The sequence below is a fragment of the Symphodus melops genome, assembly GCF_947650265.1.
Source record: "Symphodus melops genome assembly, chromosome: 2".
NCBI lineage: Eukaryota > Metazoa > Chordata > Actinopteri > Labriformes > Labridae > Symphodus > Symphodus melops.
The window spans coordinates 2,644,429-2,659,428 of NC_136692.1; the positions used below are offsets into that span (position 1 = coordinate 2,644,429).

The following is a 15,000-nucleotide window of genomic DNA, read 5'->3' on the forward strand; positions in this document are numbered from 1 at the left end:
CGACACTTGGGAGGCGTGTCTGCGCCCTCCTTGTTGACGTCGCCGCTGAGCAGCTGGTTGTGCGAGGAGCGGAGGCTGAGGGAGGTGGGAGGCGTGGCGGCGGGGCCGTTATGATTGGTCACGTCGACTGACATCATCGTGGCACAAGACGGATCGCCTGGGAGAGGAAAGGAGGAAAAAAAAAACATGAAGACGTGTGAAAGACGTGTGTTCTCAAACATCAAGGAACACGCTTCGAAAACTGCTGATCCTGATCATTTTATCACAACAACACAACAACAACAACAACAACAACAACAACAACAACAACACAACTCTTCATCAGGACTCACAGGGGGAAGTGTCACCGCTTTGCACAGTTGCTACGCAGGTTTATAGATCAGGGGTGTCCAAAGTGCGGCCCCCGACTTCAATCGAAAAATCAGAAGATTTCGGCTCGCAGCCTCATAAAGATTTTCCACTTTGCAAAAATGCAAAATGATTTTTTTATTTTAATTTTTTGCAAACAAGCAGACTGTTGTTTAAGCGTTTAATAACCTGAGATAAATACAGAAAGCTTTTACAAAAACCACGTTACAGACTTGATTCTGAGATTTAAAAAACCCCCAAAACAGATAAAGAAGAAGGAAAAAAAGTATTTCATGTTCTTTTCTTTTGCGAACCTTTTGATTCTGATCTACAAAGCTTTACTATTTTTCCAAAAAATTAGAAAAAAAATAGTTCCTCACTTTAATTCGTTATTGTGTATTTATCTTATTTTTCCGTCTAAATACAAAATTATTTAAAAAAAAAACAAAACCTGTGGCCCGCGAGCGATTCTAACACGATAATTGTTGCCCGCAAGATAAAAAACAGTTTGGACACCACTGATGTAGATGATAAGATTGCACAGGAAGAAACATCTCAACAACAGGAAGTGCTTCAAAAAGGCGAGGGAACAAAGCGTGACCTCCTGCAGGCGAGGGAACAAAGCGTGACCTCCTGCAGGTCCGAGCCCACAGAGAGGACGGAGTGAGAGGGGTCACTCTGTTTTCATATGGAAGAAACAGGACGAGCTGCTCTATGCAGAAGTTCCTTCACAGCAGCAGACGATACAGGAAGTGATCAAGCACGCCGTCATCGTCTCCCCACATGAGGAGAATCACAGAACAGAAGGAAACACCTGAGGGAGGAAATCTGTGCAGAGGCCTGCAAAGCACACAGAGCCTGACATGAATATTTAAACCCAATTACAGATCTATAATAGTAGATCAACAATGATGCAGCCTGGGGCCGTTCTTTTAAGTGTGTTTATCCTGACAGCGCCTGAACCAGACGATGCACGCAGCATGCCTTCAACATGTCGCCATCGAAGGTCGACGTCAACGACTCGCAACGAGCCGAGAAAACGTTTTCTCTCCGGCGTTGATGGAAGGAGTCGGAGCTCAGCATTAGCGTTGTTAATGCACCACCTCTTTCAAACATGCTAAAAAACTCCTCCCCCCTCGTTCCTCGTCCTTCGAAGCGAGCGACAGAGAGGGACAGGAAGTGGGGTAAAAACGGTGCACGGTGTCGCGCTGCATCGATCGTGATCAGCTCGGACGAGAACAGACTCAAGCTGACGCTCGCTTCGAGTTTTATGAACCAACAAACCAGCGTGGCTTTAGAGGGAGCACAGAGAGGAGGGGGCGTGGCTTTACAGGGAGCACAGACAGGAGGGGGCGTGGCTTTACAGGGAGCACAGAGGGGGGAGGGGGTGTGGCTTTAGAGGGAGCACAGACAGGAGGGGGCGTGGCTTTAGAGGGAGCACAGAGAGGAGGGGGCGTGGCTTTAGAGGGAGCACAGAGGGGAGGGGGCGTGGCTTTAGAGGGAGCACAGAGAGGAGGGGGCGTGGCTTTAGAGGGAGCACAGAGGGGGGAGGGGGCGTGGCTTTAGAGGGAGCACAGAGGGGGGAGGGGGCGTGGCTTTAGAGGGAGCACAGAGAGGAGGGGGCGTGGCTTTAGAGGGAGCACAGAGGGGGGAGGGGGCGTGGCTTTAGAGGGAGCACAGAGGGGGGAGGGGGCGTGGCTTTAGAAGGAGCACAGACAGGAGGGGGCGTGGCTTTAGAGGGAGCACAGAGGGGAAGGGCGGGTGAGAGGATGCTACTTTCAACGATCGTTGATTTTTCCTTCAGTGTTCAGCTGTTCGGAGAAGCTACACGCCTCGTAGGAGAGCTGGCTTCAGATGGAGAGCAGGCTCGGTCTTTTCTTTGGATTTGTTGACGATAACACAAATATTGGACGAGCTCATCTCTCACATTCCGATGAGATTTAATGCCGTGTGTTTCAGACTTTTAAAAGAGCGGGGAAGGGTCGAGGAACGGCTCAGCATGAAGATGTGTGAGAAGGATTTTTTCAGCCCCTGAGCATGTGTGCACACGTGTGTGTGTGTGTGTGTGTGTGTGTGTGTGTGTGTGTGTGTGTGTGTGTGTGTGTGTGTGTGTTACCTGACAGGAGGTCAGTCATGTACTGGCGCTGGTCACGGTTCAGGGTTCAGCGGACTCAGCTGCAGATCTGACCGGCAGCGAGGGAGAAAAAAAGAAGCGAAATACCGATGAGAAGAAGAATGCTAAAAATCCTGCCAAACTTCTTGGAGTTGCCATCGGAGACCACACGTTCACCCATGTGGAACCAGACCACAGCCGGTTTCCATGGTTACAACACAAAACACTACCAAGGAGGCAATCTGAATCATATGAAGGCTGGGACGAATGATTGTTTGGTGAAAAAAGTCTCTGACTGTGCTCGACTTGTCTTTGATAGGAAACCGAATAACGTTTTTCTTCCAGATTGAAATCTACACAAGATTTTTAAAAGGTTGTTTTAAATCCATAAAAGGCCGAGTACTGTAAAGAGGATGATGGGTAAAAAAAAGGGCGAAATGTGGGCCGTCAATTGACACATTTCAGGAGGTTTTTAGATATTCAAGGAAAACCTGGTTTCATCTGCTTGAAAGTAAAGTCCTCTGCACTGATGCTCTTCAGCTCTCAGTGTAGCTAGCTAGCTTATGAAACTTTAGCAAACCTCAAACTGAACTGATTATTGTTTGAGTTGTGTCAAAGGAGACGGACGATAACGTTTATCTCATCTGATCTTTTTCATCCAGTAGATGTCGCCCTTGAGCACCACCGTGAAACCAAAACCACTCGAGCTGCATTGTTGTGCTAGCAGGCTAATGTATGCGCTATTTAGTTAGCTTGTAGCTTTTATACTTAAGGGGAGGAGGCGGCCGTCCCGTCCATGTAAACACAGCTCTAACAACAACACAGCCAGCAGGACTCCAGCTTCTCCCTCACTGGAGACAGTCAGGACTCAGAGACACATTCACATGTCATACAGTCAGCATTTAAATGGACAGTTCCTACTTACCAGAGAACTAAGGATTGTGGGTAACTCCAGGATGGAGAGCGTCCATGCTGGTACTCACAGGTTCTTTCTTCATCCAATCACGAGGTCAGCAGCAGCAGCGTCCTGAGGGAGAGACAAACAAGAGTAATGAGAGAGGCTGAGAGAGAGAGAGAGAGAGAGAGACAGAGAGAGAGAGAGAAAGACAGAGGGCGAGAGAGAGACAGAGGGCGAGAGAGAGAGAGAGAGAGAGACAGAGGGCGAGAGAGAGAGGGCAAGAGAGAGAGAGTGTGTGTGACAGTGAGAGAGAGCGAGAGGGCAAGAGAGAGAGAGAGAGAGAGAGAGAGGACTGCAGGACACCAGAGGGACAAATAATAAAGACACATCAATTATTCACAAACCAAATCAAACATTAATACAAAAGGTGCCTGTGTGTGTGTGTGCGCGTGTGCGTGTGTGTGTGTGTGTGTGTGTGAACATAAGGCTCATTTGGTAGAGTGCTCATATTTCTTCTTTTGCTGCAGTCTTGCCAACCCTTCGCTGACTGGAACCATCATAAACTTAACGCCGCCGGAGACTTGTAAACTGCCACTATTCTGCTTTCCAACAAGTAACACACACACACACACACACACACACACACACACACACACACACACACACACACACACACACACACACACACACACACACACACACACACACACACACACACACACACACACACACACACACACACACACACACACACACACACAATGCTGCATAATGCAGTCAGGACTCGTAGACGGTTCTTGCTAATATCCTTTACTCGGGAACAATAACAGGCCGAGTTCAAATGAACCATAAAACTCCACTCATCCCCGAGTGAAGGCCGGGAAACACCTGGAAGGATTTTAGCAGGATAAAGTTGTATGTTGGAGAAAATTAAATAATCAAACCCAGGATACTAAGTCACAGGTGAACAGAACAGCATGTGTGTGTGCAGCCATTCAGAGGTTCACTCCCCTCATTAAATAAAACGTCTTCACTGCACGTTGGCAGGAGTCAGACTCGACCACAGCGACGGTGTCATCCCCGTTATTCTTATCAGGAAAGAAATACGAGATTAAAAACAGCAGGACGAGTCAGAGAGAAAGTTTCTGCACTGAAGGGAAAAAAAAACAGATCTGAATTTCTCATCTGTCGAGAGGCCTTCAGTGCTTTGTGTCGGAGGGAATCACCTTCACTGAATCAGGATTTCTTTCTGTGCCGTTTCGTATTAAAAAAAGTGGAACGCCGCATTTTTCAACCTGAAGCAAAACTTCATAACAAACCAGAGGACGGCCCCGTGTTGTATGACAGACGTTGCTGCGTTACTTTTGACTGTGTGTTTGTCATTTGACACGCTTCTCACTCCAGCACACACGGAGCGAAGAGTCTGGTCCATACCGGGCCTTCAGGAGGTCCACCTCCACCACGCCACCGCCTGACGTCCCCTCAACCACCGCCGTCCTGATTCATCTCAGCTCCACTTCAGCAGGAAGTCAGTGAGGGACACGAAGGAGAAATCCGTCCTGCATATTGTCCCGTGTGTTGTTTTGTAAAGCGTCTCCGGATAAGACATGGTGATCAACAAGTAATGATTGATTGATTGACCAGACGCCATCCATACGTGGCACAAAATACAGACACCGGGTGGTGGCGCGTGTGACCCCATGTATGGAGGCTATAGTCCCTGCATGTCCATCCCCCCCCCCCTCTCTCTCTCTCTTCCTGATTTCAGTCTGTTTCAGTTCCTTTCCCTCCAATAAAGGCACCAAAAAAAAATCTGAAAGAAAAGAAAAGAGCTCCAGTGACGTCACCAGAACTTTTCTGAAAGAAGGAAAAAGATTTTTCAACTCGAGCACTTGGAGCAGCCGGGTGGCTTCCTGCTGCTGCAAACACTCTGCCCTTACTGAAAGACAGAAAGATGCTGACACTCGGTGGACTCGGGGCGTACGATAAAGATTATGCACTCACACGAGTTCTTCTTCCCAACGTTAAAAAAATGCACACTCAAGATCAGACTCACAGTGACTCTGCAGGCTTACATAAGCGTCTGTAATGCTAAAGGATTATGTAAGTAGGCACTGCGATGGACGCTGCATCTCTTGTTCAAATCCATCCAACAGACGGAGGAGGGAAGAGTTCTGACGGGGCATCCAGTGTTTCCTGACTTAACAGACAAACAACATCTGGTTTGTCTGCCAACACGAGGTGTTACATTCACAGTGTTAAACACACACACACACACACACACACACACACACACACACACACACACCTGAAGAGCAGCTGTATCATTTTCATCTCAAAGCAGATGTGTTCCCTGTAACGTTTTCTTTAATGGTTTAAGAAACGGGAGAGATCGTATCTGTGTGGAAAGTTGAGAGTTTGAATCCCTGTTGTAGATTTATTCAGGCTGTCAAACTGTGGGACCGACTGAATGACGCTGCAGGAGTTACAGATACAGGAAGAAATAGAATAATAGTGAATAAAAAAAATGTTGCATTCTGGGATTACAATGACAAAGGCACGTCAGGTTTCTTGAATCCTGCTGCAACAAGTCGACATACCTAAAAACGTGACTGTATCTGCTCGAGGTGTTTACACTTCAAAAGTGGAATAATCGCCCGTGAAATGTTCCTGCTCACCTGGATGTGTGAGTACGGGAGGTGAAAGGTGACTCACTGCGTGTCGGGTCAGAGCGAACAGGAAGACGATCAGATTCCCACGCCGTCACAGGATAAACACTCCTTGATTATTTCCCGTTATATTCAAGGTGACCACCAGGGGCAGCAAAATGAAGGAGAAGGGCAAAATCTTGCAGTTCATCTAGTGACCACTTGAGGCTGCCTGTTAGCATCGGAGGTCACACACACACACACACACATTCAAAACGCATGTTTTTACACCCTGGTTGAAAAAACCAAACCGGTCTGATTGGCTCATGTCTGTCAGGTGGGCGCCGTGTAACGCTCTCAGCCTGTCGTTAGCTTGACTCAAGGTTAGCCTGAGACAGCATTTCCAGCACAGAGACCGCCACTGATGGGACTCCGGCGCCCCCTGCAGGAAGAGACGGGGGGGGGGGGGGGACATCACTCAGACTGTGTTCATCACAGTGTACGGGTGAGATCCACGCCGCCTCCCGCTACATATGAGCAGACGTGAGAACGCAGCAGGTAAAAGTCAGAACGACTCACAGAGGGCAGGTCGCCGTGACGACGTTGATGTCACACGACCAGTGAGAGAGCAGAGCAGTCACCGTGCATCATGTACTAGAGCCGCAAACTCTGCTCTGCTCGCCTCATGTTTTTCCCATTAACGCTCAAAGCAAGAAGCTTATCGGCAAGGCCCGTGTCATAGAGCGCGAGGAGTCTGCGACAGAGCTGCAGCGAGCGAGCGAGCTCCCGTTTCATTCCACACACTCATCCAGATTTTTTTTTTTTAAATCTTTTTCCATTTTCGAGCTCGTAATCTTCGACCTCATCCCACATTGAATTCATCTTACCTCACTCAGCTCCCTCTGCCGTAACAAACGCACGCAGCATTTCTTCCTAAAGACGCACGCACACACACACACACACACACACACACACACACACACACTCTGACATGTCGAATAGAAACCACTTCAACCACAGTGATGGTTTCATTGTAAGCCCAACACAACAAAACAAACTTTGCACTGCAGCTGCCACATCATTTCTTCTGCCTAAACACACACACACACACACACACACACACACACACACACACACACATGTGCAATCCATAATGTAAAGTTGTTTTGTTTTTTCACATGTGGGCGGGGCTACAGTTCAGCAGCCAGTAAGCAATGAAACTGTAACTTTCAGTCGTTCCTACATCATGGCTTTAAATCAGGTTTATTAGAATCAGACATCGTAAAAAAAAAAAGAAACATTCGTCTTAGAAGAGAAGAGAAGCTTTGTACCAGATTTAGCTCGTTTCCATCAGCTGATGGCAAAAGTAAAACACAAATGACAATGATCTTTGCGTCTGTGTTCAGTCTGAGCAGCCGTGAAGGCTCCCTGCAGCCTGTGGAAAAAGGAGGGGGGGGGGGGGGGGGGGGGGGGGTCTCTACGAGGCCTAATTACAGGACCGCTCTGTGGGCAGGGCTGATCTGACAACACACACAAACAGTAAATATGAGGGGGAAAACTTCCACATGGAGTCACTTGTAAACAGTTAAATGCAAAAATCAGAGACGCAGACAGACTGGCGGACTCAGATGATCACCTCAAACAGACACTGGGTGAGGGCGGGGGGGTGGGGTGGGGGGGTAATAAGATCTGGGTTGTGTCAGAGCACGTCAGTGATCTTTGACTTCTGACCTGCTGGCCAACACACCAAATGTGTGCCGTCGTTTGTTTGCAAGTGTTAGCAGTATGTTTGGGGGGTGGGGGGGGGGGGTCCGGCTCCAGCAAGAAGGAAGGGAGCAGCTGCAAACCGCTCCCACCGCTCTCTGTTTCTTTTTTACGTGTGTGCTCAGAGTAGCCAGCAGATTTGAGTCAGGGCCGAGCGCGGCACAGACACACTGCTTTTAAAATCCTTTGCCAAGTGAATCCCTGCCAGCAGTTTGATCGGCCACTCATCCCTCCTTCCTGCCCGTCCCCTCTCAAGGTTTTTCTCGCCATTCCAGTTCCTCTGCTAATCCCTCTTGACTTCTACCTCTTCCCTTTCTCCTCTCTCCTCGTTTCTCCCTCCGTCTCCTTTCCTCAAACATCTTCATCTTTTTGCCTCCGCCTCCCGCTCGCTCCCCCCCCCCCCCCCCCATTTCCTTTTGTGTGAAAGAGAATTGCTGTCTTTTCTCATTAAAAGTGAAGACGGTCTGTAAACTCTCATAAAACTACCCTGTTTTCCTCTCTACAACCCTGATTTACAGCCGCTCGTCCCCCCCCTCCCCTCTTCTCTGCTCGTGATAGAGCCCATCTGTTCCCCAAAAACACTGACGAGAAAGCAGAACAGTGACAGGCCAGGCCGTGGGGAACAAAATGGATGGATTCCTGTCCACATAGCGAGCCGTGCAGCAAAAAAAAAAAAAAAAAAACAGCAACTGGGTGTTTTTCTAACTTTTTGGACGAGGACGTGAACGTGTAAGCCAGCTGTACAATACAGGGCAATCTTCCCAGATCTCTCTTGGCTTTATTTTGATTGGCTGCAGAGGAGGCAGGGCCCAGCTGCACACGGCTTCAAGTACAGGGCTGGAGAGTTAGCATGCGATGCTAATCAAACACATTTATCCCAGCAGCTGGATAACCACCATGTCAAACTGAATCATTCGGTCTATATACAGTCCATTATTAAATCTCATGGTGGACTCCCGAGCAAAACAAGCCGAGCTCCATTCACTCCCTGTGTTCTTCTGCCTCATGTAAGTAAAGCTCAGCGTGCTCATAGGAGTGTCTTCCCTCTGGTCCTCAGACTGCAGGACGTCAGATGCTCCGAGCAGCCCTCGGATGGAAAGAGGCTGTGCAGCATTTTCAGTTGAACTTCCAAACACGTTGTCGTCCTCCTGATGTGAATGTTCATACATGCACATCCTGGTCAGACAGGAAGTGTGTGTGTGTGTGTGTGGGGGGGGGGGGTGCTGCAGAAGTGAAGGACAAAGCAACGTCCGCTCTAACATGCTTTCAAAAACAATGTTTGCAACGCGCGTGGACATGCTAACCGCCCACTCCCACTGTGTGGAGGTGAACTCTCCTGATAACGTCCCGCTGCGTTCTCACCTCAGCTCCAAATAAAGACATCAAGCCACCGGCTCAGGTGGGGGGTGGGATTCTTGGCCGATTGATTTCAGGCTCGGGGGGTCTGTACTTCTCTAAGTTAGCTGGGTTGCAAACAATGGTCTCATATAGCGGTGTCATTTACAACCCAGCTTTGACAGGAGCTAAAAGAGAGTTAGCTAAATGTGAAGCAGTAACTCGCCCAGGATACGAGAGAGTCAGAAGCATCACATCCATCAAGCCAACAGACGGCTGCTGACTTTACCAGTCAGATCAGAGCATCTATTTCTCTTAGTTCTCCTCTGTGTGTGTGTGTGTGTGTGTGTGTGTGTGTGTGTGTGTGTGTGTGTGTGTGTGTGACACAAGGAAGAAGCAGAAAGGAAAGCTGCAGCCATCTCCAGGATCTGATGCAGGAATTACAGAGGAAGGGAAGAACAGCAAGGAGGCACAGTGTGTGTGTGTGTGTGTGTGTGTGTGTGTGTGTGTGCATCCTTGTATTGTCGGGGAAACGGGAAATAACAGAGACAAAGTAACGACTGGGACGGCAGCCTAAACAAACAATCTTGTGTACCGACAAACAAACAACGCTCACACCAGCGCACACACACACACACACACACACACACACACACACACACACACACACACACACACACACACACACACACACACACACACACACACACACACACACACACACACACACACACACACACACACACACACACACACACACACACACACGCCGAGGCAGAAAGAAGCGCCCGGTGCTTCGAGCGCGCTCCCACCAACATACAGACACATACATACAGCCAGCGTGAAGGACGGACAGAAATAGCTCCTCTATAATTCCACTTGTATACTTTCACAGCACTTTCTGACACTTCAACTCTACGTGTGTGTGTGTGTGTGTGTGTGTGTGTGTGTTTTTATGGAGTGTGTCAATGTACCGTTACATAGGGCGAAAGGTATCATTTTTCGCTGGCGTGGTTTCCATGGGCGGGAGAGAGAGAGAGGCCGAAATGACCACAAAAGAAAGACAAACAGAGAGGAATTTTCAGGGTGTGCCAAAGAATCTCAAGCATGTCTGTTTTTAAGATGGGGGGGGAGGGGGGGGGCAAATAACCTTTAATTGGTCAACAAGAGGAGCAGACAACACACACACACACACACACACACCTTGGGAATTTAGGTTAAAGATATATGAGCACATGTTTGCACACGCTGCGTTCACTGACCGTGAGCAAAGTGAGGCCTGATCATGAAGAGGTGGGTGAACAAACATACAGCTAATAACACAGACGACTTCTTCCACTGCAGCAGCTAACACAGCCCAATCACTGCAGGGGGGTCAAAGGTCGAGTAACACACTCAGAAACGTGAGCCCACACACACACACACACACACACACACACACACACACACACTCACAGACAATGTGAAGAAAAAAAAGAAAAGAAAACTTTGATGTTGAAAGAGAAATCCTTTTTTTTAGCACATGGAGTCGAGACACGAGTTCCTGGATTTGGAAAACTTTGGAGCGACTGTGCTGCATATCCCCCCCCCCCCCCCCCCCCTTATTCCCTGAGCGACCCCCCCTCCCTCTCTCTCACTTCCTCCTCACTTCATCCAGCCCCTCTTTCCTGTGTGGCGGGGGCGGGGGTGGGAAAGAGGAAGCCAAAGCCCGCTCCGTGTGTGGAGCCGGCGCAGCAGCCAGTGCGACTTGGCCGTAATGAGACCGCAGCTCTTTCCTGGACGCGGCGTCCACGGCAGCGCCAGGAATCCCAGGCACACAACAACAAGGAGAGCCACGTCTGTGTTTCTACTCGTCATGCTTCCTCCATCTTTTGTTGTTGTTTTCCAAATCAATGAATGCTTCATTTCTTATAGTCCTGTGATCAGTTACATAACAGCGCATGTCTCTGTGACATCACGTCTCGCCTCCCGAGGGCCGAAAACTGGAAGCAGTTCAGGATTAAGTTGATTATTTTGAACTTTTAAAGCTTGAATCAGAATCGTCTTATGCATTGATGAGTTTCTACAAGGCCGACCCTACCTGCAGGTTATCATCAGGAGAATTCACCTTCAGCCAATGGTAGAGGGCGGTGACATCTACATGTCATGTGACTGGAATCAGTGCACGCACACAAAAAAAAGAAGTTATATCATGTTTCCTGCTCAGCTTTGTTCTTGATTTTTTCATCCTGCTAAATACACGTAGCGTTCATACAGACGCCAGTATTCATTGTATGACCGACTCTGTTGCTTCATCTGCTACTTCCGTGTTGTTTAAGTCACGTCTCTCCACGGGAGACCGAACAAGCCCCGCCTCCGGGCTGAAGGGGACGGTCTCCTGCTGAACTGGAGCAGTCCCTGTTCAATCCTCCAGATATATTCAGGAGTGCACACGTGTGATGACAGCACACACACACTGACACTGAACACCTCTCACACCCTTCCTCACGCCCCCCCCCCCCCGGTCTCAGACGTGCGACCTGCACCACGAGGGGAAAGACACTGACCTCCATCTTTACGTTCCGGTCGACATGATTCGTAGTGATCGGGCCTCTAACTCTTCATCAGCTCAATCGCAGCGGAAGGCGGCCATGTTCACTCAGCCTCTTCCTGGTCTCAGTTTAAACTCAGACAGACAGACAGGAACAAAAAAGGGCTGCCAGATCCAAGCAGGAGCTCCAGAGAGAGAGAGAGACACTGTGTGTGTGTGTGTGTGTGTGTGTGTGTGTGTGTGTGTCCTATATATAGCAGAGATGTGACAGGACGTCCGAGAGGACAGGAAAGTCTAGACACAAATGACACAGCTCTTCCTCTGCCTGTGTGTGTGTGTGTGTGTGTGTGTGTGTGTGTGTGTGTGTGTGCAGGGCCTTGTTATCTCACATTATATTAGAAAAAGCCAGTGACAAGCTGTTCCACGATGACGTCACCGTCCAGATTGAAATGCTGGAAGTGTGAAAGCACGAGCTGCGAGGAGGCGACATGAGGACGAGACCCGAGTCTGAAAACGAGAAGGGAGGAGGAGGAGGAGGAGGAGGAGGAGGAGGAGGAGGAGGAGGAGGAGGAGGAGGAGAGGGTGCCAGCTTAAGGACAAGACATGTGAGCTAAGAGAGTGACTCATCAGAAAAGGAATGTCCCATCTGTGCCAAAGGAACCACAGACGAACGCTGCAGACCGACGCTGCCTCTCCGACACTTGAAATCCTCGGAGAATCACGGCTCTCTGATAATCTGTTTATTCCAAACATTCGCTGTGCGCGCTGCTCCGTTTTGTTTGGGGATGACACAGCAAGCTGGTGGACGAGCCCTGCACCAGCCCTCACCGCCGCCCGCCGCCGTTTGGAGCAAACACACACACACACACACACACACACACACACACACTCTGCTTCTCCACTCCATTTGCAAAATCATTGCACAAAAAAAAAAGCCGAGAGGCAAATTCCTGCACAGTGCGGTTTGTGAAAAAAAAGTTACACTGTTCAATTACACAATACCCTCTCGTCAGATTCTGACTGCAGTTTTATGAATCACGGTGAAAAGGTTGGCAATCCATCACACCCTCACCACAGCTGTTAAACTTATTATTACTCCCACCGCCGCAGGATGTGATGTCAGCACGGGGGAACTTTTTCTGGTCAGGAACCAAAATCACCACAATGACTGCGATCATGATTCAACATTCCTTTCACCTGTCATCCTCTGCGTTCATCATCACGCTCGGCCCGTGGACGAAGACACGCTCCAACTGAGAGAGACGGACAGAGGTGAAACCATTCAGACGACCGACGCTGACAAAACACTCACAGTCCTCAACGACGTCTGATTGGTTAGCTAAGTGTGGCTGACACACACACACACACACACACACACACACACACACGTGGTACATGTGGTCACGCAACGCTCCGGTCAAAACGTCAGGAACAAAGACCATCAGCTAAACTGGAATTAGAAATGGGACCGAGCTGATCTGACATCGGTATCGGTATAATTTTTTTCATGTCATATATAGATATATATATTTTTTTTTTTCTTTTTTCTTTTATATTTGACATTAAATTCTATTTTATATATTTATTATTAGTTTCTTTTTTTAATTTAAGCTCTGTTTTATTTTCTTTGTTAATAGTTTTGAAACCAGACAACGAGTCTAATTCCTTATATGTGTAAATGTACTCGATCGTCGATTCTGATCAAAAGTACGATTCTTGCACTTCAGTTTCAAATATTTCATTGTAAAAAAAAAACAACCTGACAGTGAAGACAGAAGCAGCTCTTTACAGAATCGCTTCATTCAGCGTCTGTGAATCTCTAACTGTGATTTCAAACAATGATTTGGTATCAGTCAAAACTCACTGATTACTGAAGGTCCAAACAGCCGATGTGAAGAACACACACACACACACACACACACACACGTTTCCATGCACGGCCTGTGAAACGTGAAACAGCCGTGATGGAGCAGAACAGCTGAGCTGGCAGGAAACAGAACTGAAGTGCTCCTGAGTTTAAATGTGTGCTGTGTGTCTGAAGATCAATTCAGACTGAGCGAGCGCTCAGAAGTCATCTTTTATCTAAATATCTAAAGGCTTCCACTGATTAGTCTGATATCACACACATCGTTGGGAACACATTTCATTCAGTAGAAGATTCTTTTTCTTCCTTTTGCGTAAAAAAACAGGTTAAAGAAAGGTTTTTACAAAGGGCTGGAAAATTTACAGTAACTTTCCATGGGAAGCTGTAAGCATGGGAATTTTGGTAATACTCCAAATCGGAAACTTTCCATGTTAATCATGGGAATTAATGCGAACCAAACTGTATCATATCCATACATATATAGAGTATAAACATCCATGCAAAATAATAAAAATACCGTAAATTCCGGACTATAAGCCGCTACTTTTTTCTCACACTTCGAGCACCGCGGCTTCTACTCCGGTGCGGCTAATGCATGGATTTTTTATGGGGGACAATGAGCTTCTGCCGCAAAAACATTTGACTTCGTCACGTCGGATCTTAATATCAGTCATTTTGCGCTTCATGCACGCACCCTCATGATGGAAAACACACGGAGAAATACATATGATGCAGGTTTCAAGTTAAAGGCGATCGAGCTGGCTGTCAAAGAAGCTAACAGAGCTGCTGCACGTTAAGATGACACTGACAGCGACAACAGAGACTGAGGAAGTGAGTAATGAAGTCATTCTGAGGCAGTGAATGGATGGACTTTTTCTTGTGAAATATATTACGGTCATCTTTTTCATCAGCCGTGTTACAGACACCGTCGGCTAGGCTTCGTATTGTAACGGTTCATGTTGTAAAGTCAGTAGTTGATAATGTGTTCATAATTCCGATTATGTGGAGAGTCAGTGAATGCACCAGCGAGAACGTGTTGAGTGGCTGTATGAGAGAACGCTGGGGGAGAGAGTTGGATTGTTACGGCAAGTTATGTGTTGCTCTCTGCTGTAAACGGCGTGGTCACGGCCGACAGTGATCGGGTTATTAAAAGTTATTATTTGAACGCTCTCGTCGTCCTTTAACGTCCGTACGGACGCTACAGTATTTGCGGATGTTACCGGTAGCCTAGGTCTGTGTAAATAGCTCTTGTTATAGCGTGGACACCTGCGGCTTATAATCAAGTGCGGCTTATATATGTACAAATACATTTATTTACTTATTTTTAGCCGCTGCGGCTTATATCCAGGTGCGCTCAATAGTACGGAATTTACGGTAATAATAATTAAACCGATTTACGTCAAATATTTAAAATATATGACCCCATAATATCATCCAAACTTACTTCCCTTTCTGTGTACACAGACCGGAAATATAGTGCATGTAGGGGGCGTGGCATGT

At 47.9% G+C, this 15,000-nt stretch overlaps 1 long non-coding RNA gene across 1 annotated transcript in view; it reads right to left on the bottom strand.

Moving 5' to 3' along the window:
- Positions 1–6: 6 nt before the first annotated feature.
- The window catches only part of LOC306842058, a 20,030-nt gene continuing 5,036 nt past the window's right edge, over positions 7–15,000 (bottom strand). Inside the window, exons 2-4 of the long non-coding RNA XR_013781664.1 lie at positions 3,387–3,488; positions 2,465–2,531; positions 7–157 (exon numbers count right to left, since the gene is read on the bottom strand). This is a non-coding gene — a long non-coding RNA (uncharacterized lncRNA). The remainder of the gene's footprint in view (positions 158–2,464; positions 2,532–3,386; positions 3,489–15,000) is intronic.